Here is a 20,757-nt window from a genome sequence, read left to right as displayed (position 1 = left end):
CGATCCTAAGCCAACTGGATCCAAGACCATTCAAGCAACCAACTGAGCTAAAGAGTTAGTTTATTCTCCATGGTATGCATATGTATAATATAATAAACTTCAGATTGTTGGGGGTTCCAAGGATCCCCCACACACAAACGTAGGTCCGCCTCTAGGTGTAGAGCATTCTATTTGTTTAATTGGCATTTCTTCTTTCTACAATTGTAGTTGATAAAATTTGAAATTCCTTGCACTTTAATTCCAATTCTCTCTTCGTCCAATTTTTTTTTATATAATCCAAAACTAGTGCACGAAAACTCGGGGTGTTACATAAAACAAATAAAAGAATTGGTTAGATTTTAAAGCTTCGAATCACTATAATTATTTATTATACCTAAAATGAAAATTCCTGGATCACTGCTAAAAAGAACCACTGCAATTTTTGGGCGTGACAAATAATTTTATGCATAAATTACCATGACATGATAACCTTGTAGGAGGCGAAAAATTCAGTAAAGAAACAAAATAAGAAAGCGCGGAATATTACGAGCAGCCACTACAGAAGTAATATTGAACTCTCCCCATCCAAATCCGAAATTACAAGTAATCCGGATTTCCGTTTAACTTTCATTTCCCGTGCTTAAGATTAAAATGTCCATTAATTAATTAATGTCTGCTACTGACGTAATTAATTAACTTCTTATTAATTCCAAGAGTGGACTTAGCATGAAACACTTATTTATTATTCATAGAGTAATCAAACTCCAACTAGCTAGGTTCCGAATAATAAAACCTTGTTTCGCGCTCCTCTTGAGGACATTATCAAACGAGACTCTCCTCGTGCACGATTCAACATAATAGCAATCCTAGCACCGCTAGATATTGATCACCACTACCCAATATATCAGGATAATTGGGTTACGAAAAACCCGCACCATTTGATAAGTCAAAGTAGTGCATAATCAATACCGTATGCTCAATGCTAACCTACATTGATTAAGAAACAAATATTATCAAGACCTCGCCTTTCAGTAGATAGCCCAAGGCAAGTCTTGCTGTTAGATCCGTTCAGTGCTATACCACACCAATGTCATCTTATTTCAGTAAGGCTTAGAAATATGCGGACTAACATTGCAACCTTTCTCGATGGATAGTCAAATTCCATCTAGGTTGTGAAATTCATCTTTTTCTTTGTTTAGAACTGACCGTGTTACCTTAAAGTGGACGACACCCACAACCGGTCTACTAAAACTAAGACTTAGACTTTGTTAGGTTAACTTATACATTTAAACATGCATTAACATCCATTAAATGTAAAACATAACAACATTATGACAAAAATAATCTGTTTTATTCCTTAGAAAATAAAATAAGAGTTTTACAGTATTCAATCACTCGAAACGTGATTTCTAGTATACAAACTCTAACACACCCCAGATCCATTCCCAAGTGTGTGTAAAGTGTGTGAGCTAAGAAGAGTGAAAAAAAACTATCTCCACTTTTGCGTTGCATGCTCTTCTATATATATAGGCGTTTGAGTGGGCCCAGCGAGGTATAGATAAGACTTTGTTGCCCTCAGCTGTAGACTCCTATGTCACGCCAATTTTCCTTGTAAATCCTGCTCATTTCGTTCCTTTCCTTCGCTAGACCATCTCCTTCAGTACTTCCTTGATCTAGCGATTTTCTTCACACACCTGGCTTAGGAAACGTGTTAGACCCAGCAAATTATAACATTTTTCGCACATTACCGATGCATGAAATTAGCCTTATCAAAGAGGATCTGTGACATTCATGCCCTGGGTCTGATATCAATGGCAATGGACCTACGGGTCATATACAATGGCAATGGACCTACGGGTCATATATACAATGGCAATGGACCTTCGGGTCATATATATGTATACAATGGCAATGAGACCTACGGGTCAGATATAAATGACAATGGACCTTCGGGTCATATATATATGTACAATGGCAATGAGACCTTCGGGTCAGATACAATGGAATCCCGGGCAGATGTCAGGCTGGATATGTCACAGAATAATAAACTGAACAAAGTGGCATATGCATATGTATATGGAATTATTTTTAATTATTGTTATATAGATTGATCAAAGAATATGGTTGATATTTGTGTGTGAAATTAAAGGTAAGGTTTGTATACACTGAGTTGTGGCTCATATAAACCACTAATATTTTTCAGGAATAAGATATCAATGATGCGTGGGTTGATGTGAGTTACAGTTATTATAAGGGTCGGCGGCTGACATATTTTGGCAACCTTTTCCTCCTCATCATTTTTGCATGTAGATAATTGTAAAGTATATAGAGTGGTGAGAGGGTCCCACTGCAGTTTAGAATGTTTTGAAATATGTACTTGATAAATGTTGGATTTTGAAATTATATAATGTGTGTTTTATTTACTTGAAATTTGAATTTATTTATTATAAGTTTATACATCAGAAAGGATTGGGGTGTGACAATTTTTAAGCCTTACTGAAATAAGATGACGTTGGTGTGGTATAGCACTGAATGCATCTAACAGCGAGACAGTCTTTATGCTATCTACTGAAAGACGAAGTCTTGTAAATTATTGTTTCTTAATCAATGTACGTTAGCATTGAGCATACGGTATTGATTATGCACTACTTTGACTTACCAAATGGTGCGGGTTTTTCACAACCCAATAAGCCTGGTATATTGGGTAGTGGGGATTAATATCTAGCGGTGCTAGGATTGCTATTATGTTGAATCGTGCGCGAGGTGAGTCTCGTTTGATAATATCCTCAAGAGGAGCTTGAAATAAGGTTTTGTTATTCGGAACCTAGCTAGTTGGAGTTTGATTACTCTATGAATAATAAATAAGAATTTCTTGCTGAGTCCACTCTTGGAATAAATAAGATATTAATTAATTAAGTCCATAGCAGATATTAATTAATTAATGGATGTTTCTATCTTAAGCGCGGGAAATAAATACCAAGCAATGGAAACCCGAAGTACTTATAATTTCGGATTTGAATGGGGAGTTCAATATTACTTCTGTAGTGGTTGCTCGTAATATTCCAATTATAAGCTTATATTAAATTAGGTTTAATTTAATTAGTAAAAAGCTAATTGGAGGAGCCCATATCCAAAACCTTTCATAGATCCCTGTCTGAGCCCAATATGTGACTTAATATAAATAGGAGAATAAATGAAACAGAAAATACACTTGTTTTTATTAAAAAATTTCATCCCCCTCTCCACATTGAAGAGGGACGATTTTTCTCCTTTTTGGGAAAGGATTTCCGTCTTCTTTATTTAAGTCCTAGTAAACTAGTGAGATCAGCCCACCCTGATATCAGTTTACAGTCCGGGAACCAGAAAGAAGATCCGTGGTTTTGTACTAAAAATCTTCACGTGGAGAAGGCGCTAGCTATCTTCGATTCTTTAGAGAATCATCAAGGTATAATAGCTAAACCGTAGAAAAACATGTTTTAGGTTTTGATTAATTTAAAGCATGATTTATTTGAGTTATGGGCATGATACATGTGATAATTACGCGAATAAAATTTGTCTAAATAATCTGCTAAATAGATAAGGATTATTATGTAATCGATTTATGCTTGCGCTTCCGCTGCCAACCCCTTCAATTGGTATCAGAGCCAGTCTTTGGCTCTGATTATTTGGATTTAAATTTCGTGAAATTAATGTATGCATGCATTTTTTTTTCGAAGCATGTTCTTTTTTGATTGTTTAATTATTATGCATGATGAACTCAAGAACAATCGAAACAAAGAACTCAAATATTTGGAAGTACGGATGGTGATCGACCGGCGACGCACGGACGAGGGTGGACTCGTGCGCGCCGCCGGCATGACCACCGGTACCGGCGAACTCCAAGGAATCGCGCCGATTGAGCGGGAGTTAAAGTGCGATCATGCGGCGACGTGAATGCGAGCAAGGGCTCGTCCACGCCGCCGGCAAGACCGCAGAGCCCCTCTCCTCAGAACACACGGCAGTCGACGGTGGCGGTGGTTGACGGAAGCTGCTGCTCGTCCGAGAGCAGCGGCGGTTCTACCGCCTAGAAACCCTAACCCAAGCCTAAACCTAACCCTAGTTGCGTCCAGACCGTGCGACGCGAAATCCGGAGCGGCGACGCCTTGTGCGATGGCTGCTGGATTCCGAGAGCTCGTCGCTAGAGATGGATGATCGTCCGGAGTAGCGCGGCAGACGTCGCGCGATGGGTGACGTCGACGGAGGGAAGTCGCGGCACTTCGTCCGGAGTAGCGCGGCAGAAGCAGCCGCGCGTTGCGCGGGCTGCCGGCAGCAGCTGGTCGGCGAAATCGCCATTCCAGCGAGATTATCGCCGGTAGATCTTCGTCGTTGTCGATTCGTGTCAACCACGATCGACGAGATATCGATGAAATATTATTTTAATGATTATTTGATTCCTATATTAAAAGATATCATTAAAATATTATTATTTAATAGAAATAAAATATTTTGAGAAGATTTCCCTAGATTTAAGGAATATTTAGATTATTGACCATATCTATGGATATATTTTATTCCTTGATGATATGGACAAGAATTATTTAATAGTTTCCTAATTATATTATATATCTAGAATCCTAATAAGGATAGATATGTAGGATTGCATTAAATAATAAAATATTATTCTCTTCCCAATCTTAATAAGGAATTAATTTAAGTTTATTTATTCATGCCAATCCAAGATATAAATAATTAATTATTTTAGATAAATCTTATAGAAGACATGAATATGGATTAAACTTTAGTAATTAATATATTATCCTTCAATAAGATGTTCTAAAAGATTATAAAAGATTTAAATATCCAGTCAATTAAATACCAACAGAATTTAATTAAGCCTTTAAATCTGCACTAAGGCTAAGGATAATTATGAAAAACCATATCTCAAATATCTAAGCGATAATTACGAACTAAGTTTGTATATGGTCTCCATCGATTGGTCCACAACTTATGAAGCTAATTTCTGAATCTTATCGCCACCCATGATGTGGGGACAATAATCATAAGAAATAGCGAGTTCATATAGGTGGACTTCTCAAATGTAAATAGTATGGACTAGAAAGCAGTTTCCAATATTATCGCCACCCATGCTGTTGGGACAATAATCCTAAGAAATTACAAGTTTCAAAAGTTCAAACAGAATTTACGAGATAGTTTGGTCTTGTTATCAACGCATGAGCATTGTTATGGGAGTGTGTTGTAGAAACAAGATTTTTTAATGCTAAACCTGATGGTCGTGCTTAGGCAACATTTGGCGGCCATGTCGTGTTGCGGTCTCAGGACTATTCGTCGGTGTTGTGACTGGTAAAAATGTTAAAATTTTAATGCGTATTGACCTCTGCTTGAGGGTGCAAATTTTTATTTTACAATTGTGAGAATTTGAAAAGTTTTATGGTTAATCTTCTCAATTTCATCACATAAGTTTATGACAAATAGTAAATATTTTGTTTTGCAGTGCAAACTAAATCGTCAACATGTCACTCAATCCTCTTTCCGCAACTCTTAAAGAAAACAAACTTGAGGGCCAAAATTACATAGAATGTAAAAAAAATTGGACATCGTTCTCACGGCTGATGTGTACAAGTTCGTGCTCACTACTCCACGGCCTCCAGTGCCAGCGGCTAATGCCGCGCAGGCAGTGAGAGATGCGCATAGACGGTGGCATAAGGAGAATGATATGGCTAAGTTTAAATGTTGGCCTCCATGTCAACAGTGCTTAGACATCAGCATGCCGCCATGGCGACTGCCGCCGATATTATGCAAAATCTCACAAATCTCTTTGGTACTTATAATCGAACGGCTAAGTCTCAAGTCTTTCGTAGTATCATGTGCAAGACTATGAAGGAGGGTTCATCTGTGCGGGACCATGTCCTCGAGATGATGAGCCACTTCAATCAAATTGAGGTTTTGGGAGGCATCATTGATGCCGAGTCCCAAGTTACTATCTACACAATTTAATAATCGCAAATTAGAACTCAATAATGCATCGAAAATTTCAAAGAAAAGAAATGAACCTTCAAGTTCAATGAACGAAACGTACTTATGGCACCTTAAACTTGGTCATGCCAACCAAAGAAGGATTCAAACTCTAGTGGACCAAGACCTTGTTAAAGGTCTAGACACTGAGACGTTTCCTACTTGTGAATCCTGCTTGGAAGGCAAGATGACTAAGAGACCTTTTAGGGTGAAAGGTAATAGGGCCAAGGAAGTACTAGAACTCATTCATACTAATGTGTGTGGACCAATGTCAACCGAGGCAAGAGGCGGTTTCGCTATTTCATCACCTTTATTGATGATTACTCGAAAGTTGGATGTGTTTATTTAACGCGCTTTAAGTCTGAATCTTTTGACAAGTTCAAAGAGTTTAAGGCTTATGCGGAAACGCGTCATGGAAAACTTATCAAAAGCCTGCGATCTGATCGCGGAGGCGAATACCTTAGTGCCGAGTTTTTGGACTACTTATCAGTAGAGGGAATTGAATCCCAACTGACTGCGCCGGGCACACCCCAGCAGAATGGCGTAGCTGAAAGAAGGAACATAACCTTGTTAAACATGGTTCGATCGATGATGAGTTATGCACGACTGCCTATTTCGTTTTGGGGACATGCCTTGCTTTCCGCGAGCCATATTTTAGACAATTTACCGTCAAAATCTGTTCCTGCCACTCCATATGAGTTGTGGAATGGGCGCAAGCCCAATCTAGAACATCTCAAGATATGGGGGTGTCCAGCTCACGTTTTGGAAAAGGATCCAACTAAGCTGGACTCAAGGAGAGGTATGTTTGTTTATAGGTTACCCCAAAGGTTCGAAAGCTTATGAATTATATAGTCTCCGAGACAAGAAAGTCATAGTGAGCACTCACGCGACATTCTTAGAGGAAGACTTTGTTGGGGTTTGGTGCCCCTTGCACAGCGGAAGACTTGTACAAAACAAATAATCAGATACGGATCTATTTGACCGATTATGCGATTAATCAATTCACATGTTAAACAGATAATTGCATGCTAGAACGCAAATAATTCATGCTTAGAAAATATAAATCCTAAACATGATTTCTACAGTTTAGGTTACCGATTTGATTCTCCAAAGAATCGTCGATTGCTCGCGCCTTTCTCCACGTGATGATCTTCAATACTAAACCACGGATCTTCTCTCTGGTTCCCGAACTGTATCTCGATATCAGGGTGGGCTGATCTTATCAAAATACTAGGACTCGAATAAAGAAGACAGAAGAAATGCTTTTGGGAATAGGTGAAGAATTCGAAATCCTCCACAGCTGGAGAGTTCGAAATTTTCGAAAATTTTGAGAATAAAAATTGTGATCCTTCTGTCTCCTTTATTCTCCTATTTATATTAAGTTCCTTTTGGGCCCAGACAGGGATCTATGGAAGGTTTTGGATATGGGCTCGCCCAATTAGCTTTTTACTAATTAAATTGAACCCACAATTTAATATAAGCTTATATTGGAATATTACGAGCAGCCACTACAGAAGTAATATTGCACTCCCCATCCAAATCCGAAATTACAAGTAATCCGGGTTTCCATTATTTATATTATTTATTTCCCGCGCTTAAGATATAAATGTCCATTAATTAATTGAAGTCTGCTATGGACTTAATTAATTAACATCTTATTAATTCCAAGAGTGGACTTAGCAAGAAACACTTATTTATTATTCATAGAGTAATAAAACTCCAACTGGCCAGTTTTCCGAATAATAAAACCTTGTTCGAGCTCCTCTTGAGGACATTATCAAACGAGACTCACCTCGCGCACGATTCAACATAATAGCAATCCTAGCACCGCTAGATATTAATCACCACTACCCAATATATCATGATTATTGGGTTGCGAAAAACCCGCACCATTTGATAAGTCAAAGTAGTGCATAATCAATACCGTATGCTCAATGCTAACGTATGTAGATTAAGAAATAGTTATTTATCAAGACCTAGTCTTTCAGTAGATAGCATAAAGACACGTCTTGCTGTTAGATCCATTCAGTGCTATACCACACCAACGTCATCTTATTTCAGTAAGGCTTAGAAATAATCGGACTGACATTGCAACCTTTCACGATAGGTAGTCTAAGCCTATCTGGGTTGTGAAATTCTTCTTTTTCTTTTGCAAAGCATTGCATAGAACCGACTGTGTTACCTTAAAGTGGACGACGCCCACAACCGGTCTACTAAGCAAAAGACTTAGACTTTGTTTGCTTCTTATACATTTAAATGTTTATAAAACATCTTATAAATGCACAAGCAAACACAATGTAATAATATACTGATTCTATTCGTGCGAAACAGCTCGAATAATACTGAATCGGGTTAAAAGTGGATTATAGAGTTTTACGTATACAAGCAATATTCTATTCGAGCGAAACTTGCTCGAAATATGCTTTTCAGTATACCAAACCTAACAATTTGTTATTAATCATAAACCCAGCAGTGAGGTGGCTCTAGAAGAGCTCACTTCAGTGACAAGTTCCATTTACCAATAACAAATACCTATTGTACAACCAATTCCCGAACCTTCAAATTCTACACCTAATGTTGTAGTGCCGCGCCCAGTGGGAGGGTCTCTCATGAGCCCGAAAGGTACATTGGTTTGGAAGAATCTATGGATCACTCCTCGGACAACAATGTACTAGATCCTTGGAATTTTGCAGAGGCGCAGGTGGATGTCGATCATTGCCAGTGGGTAAGTGCAATGTATTCGGAACTACATCTATGATAGACAAAGATGTCTACGATTTATCTGTCCTACCCAAAGGCTGTACTGCCATTGGGAGCAAGTGGATATACAAAGGTAAACGTGGACCCGGTGGACGAGTTAAAGTCTTTAAGGCAAGACTAGTGGCTAAGGGGTACACACAAAAGGAAGGTGTCGATTACGATGAGACCTTCTCCCCAGTGGCCATGCTCAAATCGATCCGGATTCTATTGTCTATAGCAGCTTACATGGATTGGGATGTGTGGCAGATGGACGTTAAGACTGCGTTCTTGAACGGTAGTCTTGAGGAGACCATCTACATGGAACAACCCGAGGGTTATGCCGTCAAGGGCAAAGAGCACATGGTTTGGAAGCTTAAGAAGGCCATTTATGGTCTCAATCAAGCATCTAGATCATGGAATCAGTGCTTCGATCAAACTGTTCACAAGTTTGGATTCAAAAAATGCCCTAACGAGAGCTGCGTGTACAAGAAGGTAGAGAAGGAGAATGTGGTGTTCTTAGTTTTATATGTAGATGACATTCTTCTAATTGGAAACAATAAAAAGATGTTGTCATTAGTACGAACGTGGTTGTCAAACCAGTTCGAGATGAAGGATATGGGAGACGCAGGACACATTCTAGGTATCAAGGTTGTACGGGACCGTGAGAAACGGATGTTGTGCTTATCTCAAGAACCTTACATCGACATTGTACTTAGTCACTTTAGCATGCAAGATGCCAAGAAAGGTTTCTTACCTTTTAGACATGACATCCATTTATCTCAAGAGATGTGTCCTAAGACCGCATCTGAGATAGCAGAGATGAGAAGGATACCATACGCTTCGGCAGTTGGTAGTCTCATGTATGCTATGCTTTGTACAAGGCCTGATATTTGCTTTGCTGTTGGCATGGTAGCAAGATATCAGTCAAATCCGGGCCAAGGACATTGGACTGCAGTAAAAAAGAACATATTCAAGTACCTTAAACAGACTAAGGACTATCTTCTAGTTTACAAAGCAGGCGAGCTCGTCCTTTGGGATATACTGATTCGGACTTACAAACTGATCAAGACTCGAGGAAATCTACTTCTGGTTATGTGTTTACCTTAGGAGGTGGAGCCGTAATATGGAAGAGTGTAAAGCAGAAATGCTTTGCAGACTCTACCATGGAAACCGAATATGTGGCCGCTTCGGAGGCTGCAAAGGAGGTTATATGGCTCAAGAACTTTCTTATGGACTTAGGCGTGGTTACGAATTTGCCCAAGAGCATCACCATTTATTGTGACAATTCTGGTGCTGTGGTGAATTCGAAGGAACCAAGAGCTCACAAAGCGAGCAAACACATAGAGAGGAAGTATCATATCATCAGAGATATAGTGCAGAGAGGAGACATACAAGTGGTCAAGATTACGTCAAAGAACAACCTGGCAGATCCCTTTACAAAGGCATTGGCGGTGAAACCGTTTGAGCGCCATGTTGAAGGAATGGGAGTTCGACTCGCTCGAGACCTCAACTCGCTTTCAGTATAAGTGGGATAATTAGACGTAGTGCACATTTTTTTGTATAATCGAAAGCTGTTTTGAGTATAAGTGGGAGATTGTTAGAGTTTGTATACTAGAAATCACCTTTCGAGTGATTGAATACTGTTAAAACTCTTATTTTATTTTCCAAAGGAATAAACAAATTATTTTTGTCATAATGTTGTTATGTTTTACATTTAATGGATGTTTATTACATGTTTAAATGTATAAGTAACTTAACAAAGTCTAAGTCTTTGTTTTAGTAGACCGGTTGTGGGCATCGTTCACTTTAAGGTAATACGGTCAGTTCTGAACAAAGAAAAAGAAGAATTTCACAACCTAGATAGGCTTAGACTACCTATCGTGAAAGGTTGCAATGTCAGTCCGATTATTTCTAAGCCTTACTGAAATAAGATGACGTTGGTATGGTATAGCACTGAATGGATCTAACAGCGAGACAGTCTTTATGCTATCTACTGAAAGACGAGGTCTTGTAAATTATTGTTTCTTAATCAATGTACGTTAGCATTGAGCATACGGTATTGATTATGCACTACTTTGACTTACCAAATGGTACGGGTTTTTCGCAACCCAATAAGCCTGGTATATTGGGTAGTGGTGATTAATATCTAGCGGTGCTAGGATTGCTATTATGTTGAATCGTGCGCGAGGTGAGTCTCGTTTGATAACATCCTCAAGAGGAGCTTGAAATAAGGTTTTATTATTCGGAACCTATTGAAGCTTGGTGTGTTTAGACTGTGTGCACAGTAAGAAATAACAAGCCTCCTAGGTCCAGCAAAGTCACTAGATCACAGGGTCTAGGAACTCGCGGATCTCGGTAGATCTCGGTCGTCGGACACACAGAAACAGAATACCTCTTCAAAAACCCTCAACCACGTATACTAAAATTAGCACAGGGAAGTAGGGATCGATCCCACAGAGATGGATGCGTAATTAACATGCTCAAGGATTCGGGGCTATTTTTGGGTAGGCTGCTGGCTGCTGCCACACATTTTTGGGTTGAGGAAATTAAACTAAACTTGGAATTGAAATCTGCTACGCTAACAGCTAGATCTAGGCAGAACAGAAATCTTGCATGTAAACTGGAAAACAAGACAATCACTAGATCTAAGAAACTATTCTAAATTACCTAGACCTGGGAAATAAACTGACGGTGGGGACCATTTGCTGAAAAAGTAGAGTACGGACGAAAAGCTGGAAAACAACTAACTAAAGTATTAACTAACAGAGACATTCTTCAAATCAAATTGCATAAAAACTCAGTAGAAACAAAGATGAAACGTAATCGGAAAACAAAGCAGACTGGATTTAAGCAATTTAACGAAGAACAATTAAAAAAACTAAACAGATCTATGGCTACTAGACGGAGTAAACTGCAAAGAGAGCAAAAGAGTCCGAAATTCATGCACAACTTGATTCCCCTGTTCAGATCCAACCTCGGATGCTAAATCCACTCCGGATCCAAGCATTTGACACAAACTCCGACCAAAAGTAAATCCATAGCTTCAGATTCAACAAACAGCCTCCGATCAACAACAACAACACAGATCCACAGCCGTACTCCCCAGATCAAGCACAGAATTGTCCAAAACAGAGATTAACATGTAACTGTCGAAATAAAACTTCAAACAACACAGAATCAACGTAGATCAACACAAGATAAACACCATCATGACAGAAACTAAATGCATAGATAAATCGGTAAGTAGCAACAACCAAATCGACTTCCAAAACGTGAAGTTCGACGGAATTAAAGTGCAAAAACAGAATGTAAATAGATTGTATCTTCGCCCTTCGCAAGGACGGTGTTACGACTGATTTTCTCTGAAGTGAACCCCTAGAAACCTACTACTATCCCAGAATTCCCATATTTTCCAAGTGTGTGTGTGTGTGTGTGTGAGCTCAGAGCAAAATCTTCTCTCAGGCGTGTGTTGCATGCTCCTTTATTTATAGGCGTTGAAGTGGGTCCAGCGAGGTATGAATAGTCTTTGTTGCCCTCAGCTATTGACTTCCTTCGTCTAGCCATTTCTTTCTCTTCAATTCTGCTCACTTTCCTTTATTTTCCTTCGCTAGTCCATTTCCTCCGGCTCTTCCTAGATCTAGCGATTCCTTCACACACCTGGCTTAAAAACTGTGTTAGACCCAGTAAAATATAGTGTTTTTCACCGCATAACCGATGCATGAAATTAGCCTTATCACCTATCTAGTTGGAGTTTGATTACTCTATGAATAATAAATAAAAATTTCTTGTTGAGTCCACTCTTGGAATAAATAAGATATTAATTAATTAAGTCCATAGCAGACATTAATTAATTAATGGATGTTTCTATCTTAAGCGCGGGAAATAAATACCAAGCAATGGAAACCCGAAGTACTTATAATTTTGGATTTGGATGGGGAGTGCTATATTACTTCTGTAGTGGCTGCTCGTAATATTCCAATTATAAGCTTATATTAAATTGGGTTTAATTTTAATTAGTAAAAAGCTAATTGGAGGAGCTCATATCCAAAACCTTCCATAGATCCTTGTCTGGGCCCAATATGTGACTTAATATAAATAGAAGAATAAAGGAGACAGAAAATACACTTGTTTTTATTAAAAAATTTCGTCCCCCTCTCTACATTGAAGAGGGACGATTTTTCTCCTTCGTGGGAAAGGATTTCCGTCTTCTTTATTTAAGTCCTAGTATACTTGGTGAGATCAGCCCACCCTGAAATCAGTTTACAGTCCGGGAACCAGACAGAAGATCCGTGGTTTTGTACTAAAAATCTTCACGTGGAGAAGGCGCTAGCTATCTTCGATTCTTTAGAGAATCATCAAGGTATAATAGCTAAACCGTAGAAAAGCATGATTTAGGTTTTGATTAATTTAAAGCATGATTTATTTGAGTTATGGGCATGATACATGTGATAATTACGCGAATAGAATTTTTCTAAATAATCTGGTAAATAGATCAACATTATTATGTAATCGATTTATGCTTGCGCTTCCGCTGCCAACCTCTTCACCTGTACCGCCCCACCAATGACGTCGCTATAAGGATGAAGAGCATTGCGACATTCTGAAACGCCGATGGAAAATCTTTGGCGGATAATGAGGGTTATTGCCAAAGTAGTCATCCATCAGTCGCTGGTTAGCCCCGATATGGTCATGCCGGATTGTCTGCCAATGATGGATGGAATGAGAGATCACCGCCGCCGCATCCCGCTCCCCTTCCTCCTCAGCTACAAACTGCACCTCTTCAACCACCGCATCAAACGCCTTATCGATCAATTATTGATAATCGTCGATATCCACTTTTGAATGTGGAATAGAGAAAATTTTAAAAGAGTAGAGATTGGAATGGTGTGAAAATAATGAGAGGAATGGGTTAATTTATAGAAATAAATACAAAAAATATAAAAAAAACCAAAAAATTGTTTTCGGCGCTGCCGCTGCTCGCGGCACCGTGCAATAGGGTGTGGCGGTCAATGCCGCGGCCCCGGTCCCACCGCCGCTGCCTCGCCGCGTATGTGGCTCATGGCTGTCCACCCCCAACCGCCGCGCCTGTCCTCATCCACAGCAATAGGGAGTCGCGGCGCCGCCGCAGCCTCCCTATTATGGACACTCTGGCTCTGCCCATTCTTTTTCACCAAAATTTTTTTTTCAAAATGGAACTAAAGGAGAAAAGGATTGTGAAATGGTGCCGCGTTGGGGCATAGCAGCAGCGGCGGATCCAGGTGGGTCGGCCGACCCACCTGAGGCTAACTAAGGCATGGGGAACTCCATTAGTTCCGGCCTCTGAAGTTGCCGCCGACTCCACGTTGCGTCGGAGCGGGAAAGTGAGCAGTCACAATTCTTGGTGGTCATATGTGCGTGAGACCGAAAAGTTTATAGACAGAGGAGTTGTTTCAATATTTGAAAAGAAGAATTTAAAAAATTGAGTTGCATACAGTGAAAATGGAGTTACACAGGTTAGGAGAAGAGGGAAGAAGACATGAAAATGAAAGATTCTCCTTGTGAGACCCAACTTTTGATTTGTTAATAGTATAACAATTTTATCTATTTTGTTAAATACTCCTATGTATTAAAAACTATACAAAATTAACAAAGTAGTTTTAATATTTCAAAAAATCACTCAAATTAACTTTTTATAAGTAATACTCCTATGTATCAAATTAGTACCTAGAAATTTAATTACTATTTTTCCATATAATGGATTGATGATTATTTATACATATCTATCTTATTTATTAAAAGGAACAAAGTACATCGGATCCAGGTGGGTCGGCCGACCCACCTGAGGCTAACTAAGGCATGGGGAACTCCATTAGTTCCGGCCTCTGAAGTTGCCGCCGACTCCACGTTGCGTCGGAGCGGGAAAGTGAGCAGTCACAATTCTTGGTGGTCATATGTGCGTGAGACCGAAAAGTTTATAGACAGAGGAGTTGTTTCAATATTTGAAAAGAAGAATTTAAAAAATTGAGTTGCATACAGTGAAAATGGAGTTACACAGGTTAGGAGAAGAGGGAAGAAGACATGAAAATGAAAGATTCTCCTTGTGAGACCCAACTTTTGATTTGTTAATAGTATAACAATTTTATCTATTTTGTTAAATACTCCTATGTATTAAAAACTATACAAAATTAACAAAGTAGTTTTAATATTTCAAAAAATCACTCAAATTAACTTTTTATAAGTAATACTCCTATGTATCAAATTAGTACCTAGAAATTTAATTACTATTTTTCCATATAATGGATTGATGATTATTTATACATATCTATCTTATTTATTAAAAGGAACAAAGTACATGCTTTCATAATATTAAAAGGTTCTGTTTAATAATTTCATAAAATTTTAATTAGTTATGGAAAGGCATCATATTTTTTTGTATAATTTAAACAATATATTTGTGCATCTTAGTACTTTTTTTTCAAAAGACTTCTTAATGAGTTTATAATTTTACATTGACAAAGAATTGACAATGAAGTAAAAACAGGAAACAAAGAATTGAGAAATATGATTTCTCGTAAATTATTTATGTGTACGTACTAAAAATATTAAGAAAAATATTAGAATGTTAAATATTTGCAGAGGGAGTAAATAGTTTTTTGCAACCACCTATTCAGAAAGTAAGACAAAATTTCTATCTTAGCATAGCATAGGGAAGTTAATTTATCAAAGCAGTTAAATGGAATATTAAAACTTAAATCTCAAATGCAGAAAAAAAAACTAAATTATTAAATTTGCATATTTGGTTTAATTTTAGGGAAAGTTATATTTTCATTGGAGATCTAATAGAGATGAGTAACTAATATTTTTGTGTATTTCTTATTTTTCCGTAATTGCATATAAGTGCTCGATTTCATTTCAATTGTATTCTCGGTTTGGACCACATGTTAGAAAAACTACTGCATTTACAATGAAACATGACAAAGAATGCATCTTGTTATTAACTGTGTATTTATAAAAAAAATAGAAGAGATTAAATTAAATTTAATTAAAAAATGGGAGAGTAACAAAGTAACTATGCCATTGCTGCAATATATTGTTTATAATGTAAATAATATTTATGTTACTTGTTGCTTATGTATTGAGCAATTGAAATGAGAATATAAATTGATCAGTTTCCACTTCCAGTTCATCTACTGCTAATAATTAGTACTGCTATAAAATTTTGAATGATTCTAATGTCTATAAATATATCACTACAGCACCAAGCAACATGTAAACTTCTGCTCCTCGCATTACATTCAGTCGCTCATCGTAACTTAAGCCCTCTGATATGGTGTTCAATCTTCCCATCGAGTGATTGCTTTAAAACATCAACAGAGATCGCCAATTTCAAGCAACAAAGGAACAATATAGAAAATTACAGTACCTTGTTGTTGACTTGTGATATTGCTGTGGGAGTCCAAGTTCACGTGTGTGTCCAAACATGGCAATAAAGAGTAGTTCTCGAGTGTATCTGAACAGGTCAAGTCAAGTAAAACCGTACGAATCAAGATAAATACTTAAAACGCTTGATATGGTAAGATAAATGAAGCACCTGTGTCGTTGGCAAAGTAGGCTGTCAAATCTGTGCCACTCAAGTTGTGCGATATCTGTCCAAATGAGCTCATCTCCATGGGATCACCGGCACTATTAAAAACTGAAATGGAAGCTTCTCCAACTGTGTTTTCAGCTTTTATGAGATTGTTCATAAAGCCACCCTCTAACTCTGATTCCATCATCACATCATTCATTCCTTGCCAGATGGAATTTTTAGTAAATAACATATTTTCTAGCACGGGCATGTTGACTGGAACTTGCATAGAGTAGCTATCGAGCCCACCCGTGTCATTGGAAAAGTAATTTATGAAATCTGAGACACTCAAGTTGGGCGGTATCTGTCCGAATGAGCTCATCTCCATGGGACCCCAAGTACTAGTGAAAGGTGAAATAGGCGTGAGTTTGTTCTCAGCGTCTGATTCGATCATCACATCATTCATCCCTTGCCCGATGGAATTTTGAGTTAATAACACGTTTTCTGGCATGGATATGTTGACTTAAACTAGCACACCATAACCGGGCAATATTGTATCAGCTTGGTGCATGTTTTCCGCTCGTTGTGGAGCTTGATAGTCCAAGTTGTTGCGCACTGCCCAAATTTGAAAACATAATTCAGTTTTATGAATCATACCAATAACATTTATTGTTTTGATCCAAAGAAACAAATGCATGCATACATAAAAGTCTAATTAATGTGATAGCCATATATATGGTGGCTAAATTAAGGAAAAACTCACTTGAATGTATCTGAGATCCATTCGTTGATGTCGACAAAGGGAGTCATCTCCCTGTCTGGCTCATTAGATCAACCTGTTTCTCGAGCAACTCATTAAATCTTGTTATCTGGGCCTTTAGAGCCAACCTCAGATGATAGGCCTTAAAATTTTTGGGGTTTCCCTCTTCGAGTCTTTGCCACACTGGAAAAAGCAAATTAGGTAAATTCAAATAAATGGAGTAGTATAGTGAGTAAGGTAGTTGGAAGAAAGCACTAAAGTTACCAGTTTTAGTGAGGATGGTTTCAATCTTTGCTTTGTGAAACAAATAATTAACAGTTTCCCCTCACTCGTGTAAAGTTGAATGCATCTTTCGATAAGGTTTTGAACCTGCTAATAGGAGGAGGAGGAGGATGAGTAGTTTAGCACATGTGTTAGCTAGAGAAAACCCAAAAATGAAACTCTATGAACACCTTATCCATCATAAAAATACTTACAATTAGTAGTATGTTCTGCGGATCTAGGTCCTTTGACATTTTGGAACTTCCAAAAAGACTTTCTTTTTGGTTGATCAATTCAGGAATAGATCTGATTAATCAGTTAAGTAACGCTACAAACACTAAAAAAGCTCTGATTTCGACATAATTAATTAACTTTAAGCCTAAAATACATTATACATGCATGCACACTTTAACAAACACAACTCCCACAAAATATTACCACCAATCAAACCAAATTTTTTTTTTTTAAATAAGATGGGACTGAAATCTTAAAAAAAAATATTAATAATATATTCAGTTTTACGTACAATTAAGTAGTCAATTACTATTATTTCTCCCCAATCATCTTGATGTATTCAATTTCTTGCTATATTTATGGTCATTATTCAATTCACATAAGCACAAAATATCTAGCCCCCTTGAGGGGTCTATTCTCAAACTATTTTAGGCAGCGTTGACGGGCGCTTTACTTTTATGTTTGTGAAGTCGAGACATAATGTCTCCAAGTCATAATACCCCTATGTCATTTTGTCATAGCTATATTTTATATTGTGACTAATTTACCCTAATATCATATTAAATGAATATATATCTAGTTCAGGAAAATCAAATCAAATTAAATACATTTATCTAAATGCATGTTCATTAATCAGAGATAAACTTGAATCATGCATAAAAGTTATAAATGGATTTCAGAAAAATTCATGTATATATATCCTTTTGCCATTTAATTAAAACGTATTTTCAAAAATATTAATTTAGATTATAATTTATCATCATAGTAGTATTAATTTAAACACCATATAACTAAAATATTATATTTAATTATATAATAATTTGATAACTTAATATAGAATTACTATTCTTTTATAGCTTGTTTTTTTTAATATAGTAAAATATACAACAATGAAATCACTTATTTTAATATATGAAAAAAATAAAAATTACTAAAAATTAAAACATTTTTTTTGTCAAATTTTATAATAAAATAATATAGTTATTATGATGAAGTAATTTTTTGTGTGATCGTATTTTTGTGTTATTTTCTATAGCCTTTGTTACATCAAATAATTTTTTTATTTTAATTGACTAGTACTAGTAAGACTCTGTCACTCAAATTAAGAATTTAAAAAAAAATTAAAATTTTGGAACAAATAATTAAAATCAAAACCACAAACCCAATCAGTATAAATTATACTACTCCATCATATATCAAAATTTAATTTGTTGTTAATATAGTGAATATACAAGAACTCTAATATTTTTTAAAAAAAGAGTGAAAACATTAACTATATATCTTTAGAATATTAAATATTACATAAATTAAAAATATGTAATTATTTTTTAATTGAGATCAACACAAAGTTTCACAAATTAAGAACTTAAAAGAGAGAATATGTAACTATATATCATATATCATTAACTATATATCTTTAGAACATTAAATATTACATGAATTAAGAACTTAAAAGAGAGAATATGTAACTATATACTCTAATTTGTTACAAAATATAGTGAATTGAGTCAATATTAAATAGATGAGTTAGAACATGTGATTTTTTTTAATCGAGCTTCAATGTAATGTTCCAAAAGTTAAGAATTAAGAATTCAAGTAAACTTTTTGCATCTATAGTAAATTTTAATTTTTATAAAGAAATTATTGTGAATAAAGCGTAACAAAAAAGAATAAATTTATCAATATTAAAGATTATTTCAATTTAATTGTAAAGTAACCATCAATAAGTTTATCAATATTTTGATTAATTATTAGTTTACTAAAATGAGACAAAAACAATTTAATACTTCATTGTGCTAATTATTTTTTAGTAATTATTCCATTATCTCACATAGTCAATAAAGTCTAATTTGATACGCATTTTATTCATCAATAAAATATACTATTAATTTAATAAAATTATAAAAAATATGTCTTTAAATAAATGTAACAAAAATGAGAAATACTATTCAAAAAATCATGCGTCAAAATGTGTAGGTCCCACGTTGTCAAAATAAAACTATACATGCATGATTAGTTCTATTTCCTTAAATAAGTGTATTTAATAAGCTAATTAATTTAAGGGTAATAAAGTATATACACAAAATATAAATTTCTTCAAAAATAAAATTTAATGCACAATTACTATTTAAACCTCATTGTCACTAGTAAAAATTCCATACTTATTCTATACCAAGTGGCATGATTATGTGGTATACCTCACCACTAATTTAGTGACAAATGGAAGTAAAATGCCACATATATTTAACTCCAATATACTAAACTAACGGCTCCGGTAATTCATTCATGGAAAGTAGCAATTCTAGTATTAGATATGGAATGACTATATCCTAGAATTTGATACTACAATATCTCCCTTATAATATAAAAATTATAAATTTGATACTTCAGTATCTCTCTTTTAATATCCTAGAATTGGCGTAAAATATACTTCAATATAATAATAATATTTTATCTAAAAAAAAGTAATCACACTATTACATAATTTTCAAGTCATAATTGTTTGATAGTAGTGATATTTTAGGATTTGATAGGCAAGAATATTTGTCTTCGTTTTATATTTATATATACAAAAGAATTATAGAAATAAAATTTATGACTATAATTTAGCAGTAACAAATTATACTAGTTTTCAATTATTATCAAGTAAAAAATTAAGAAATTTTATAAATAAGAAAATCAAAATCTAAAAATAAAATATTGTATTTTCAAATAGAATAACTTGAAGATCACCGAAAAGTATAACCTTATGAAACTTAGTCGGTAACTAGTACTCCCTCCGTCCCAGAGAAGTTGGCATACTTTGAAAATGGCACGGGATTTTAGGAAGTTTTGTTTTGTGTGTTAAATGGAGAGAGAAAATATAATTTTTATATTCATGTGAGAGAGAACTTTTTCCAAAAAGGGAAATGTGACATCTTTTGTGGGACAAACTAAAAAGGAAATTGTGCCAACTTCTCTGGGACGGAGGGAGTATATAATATGTCTCCCACTTTCATAAACAAAAGAAATAAAAATACTACTCCTTGTTCAAATTTGAAGAGTATCACAAAAATCTCTTCAAAAGTATTTCTTCGCGTTCTAGCAACGATACCTAAAAATTTCTCCAATCCAAAATACTTTTCTCAACTTGAGATAAAATCAAGGGGGACAATCACTCGGGAACATGATTTGAGGTACACTTGGAACACCTTGGTAACCCTACAAAGCAAAAATAATGTATATC

The sequence above is a fragment of the Salvia hispanica genome, chromosome 2 (genome assembly GCF_023119035.1).
Source record: "Salvia hispanica cultivar TCC Black 2014 chromosome 2, UniMelb_Shisp_WGS_1.0, whole genome shotgun sequence".
Lineage (NCBI taxonomy): Eukaryota > Viridiplantae > Streptophyta > Magnoliopsida > Lamiales > Lamiaceae > Salvia > Salvia hispanica.
This window is presented reverse-complemented; position numbering follows the sequence as displayed.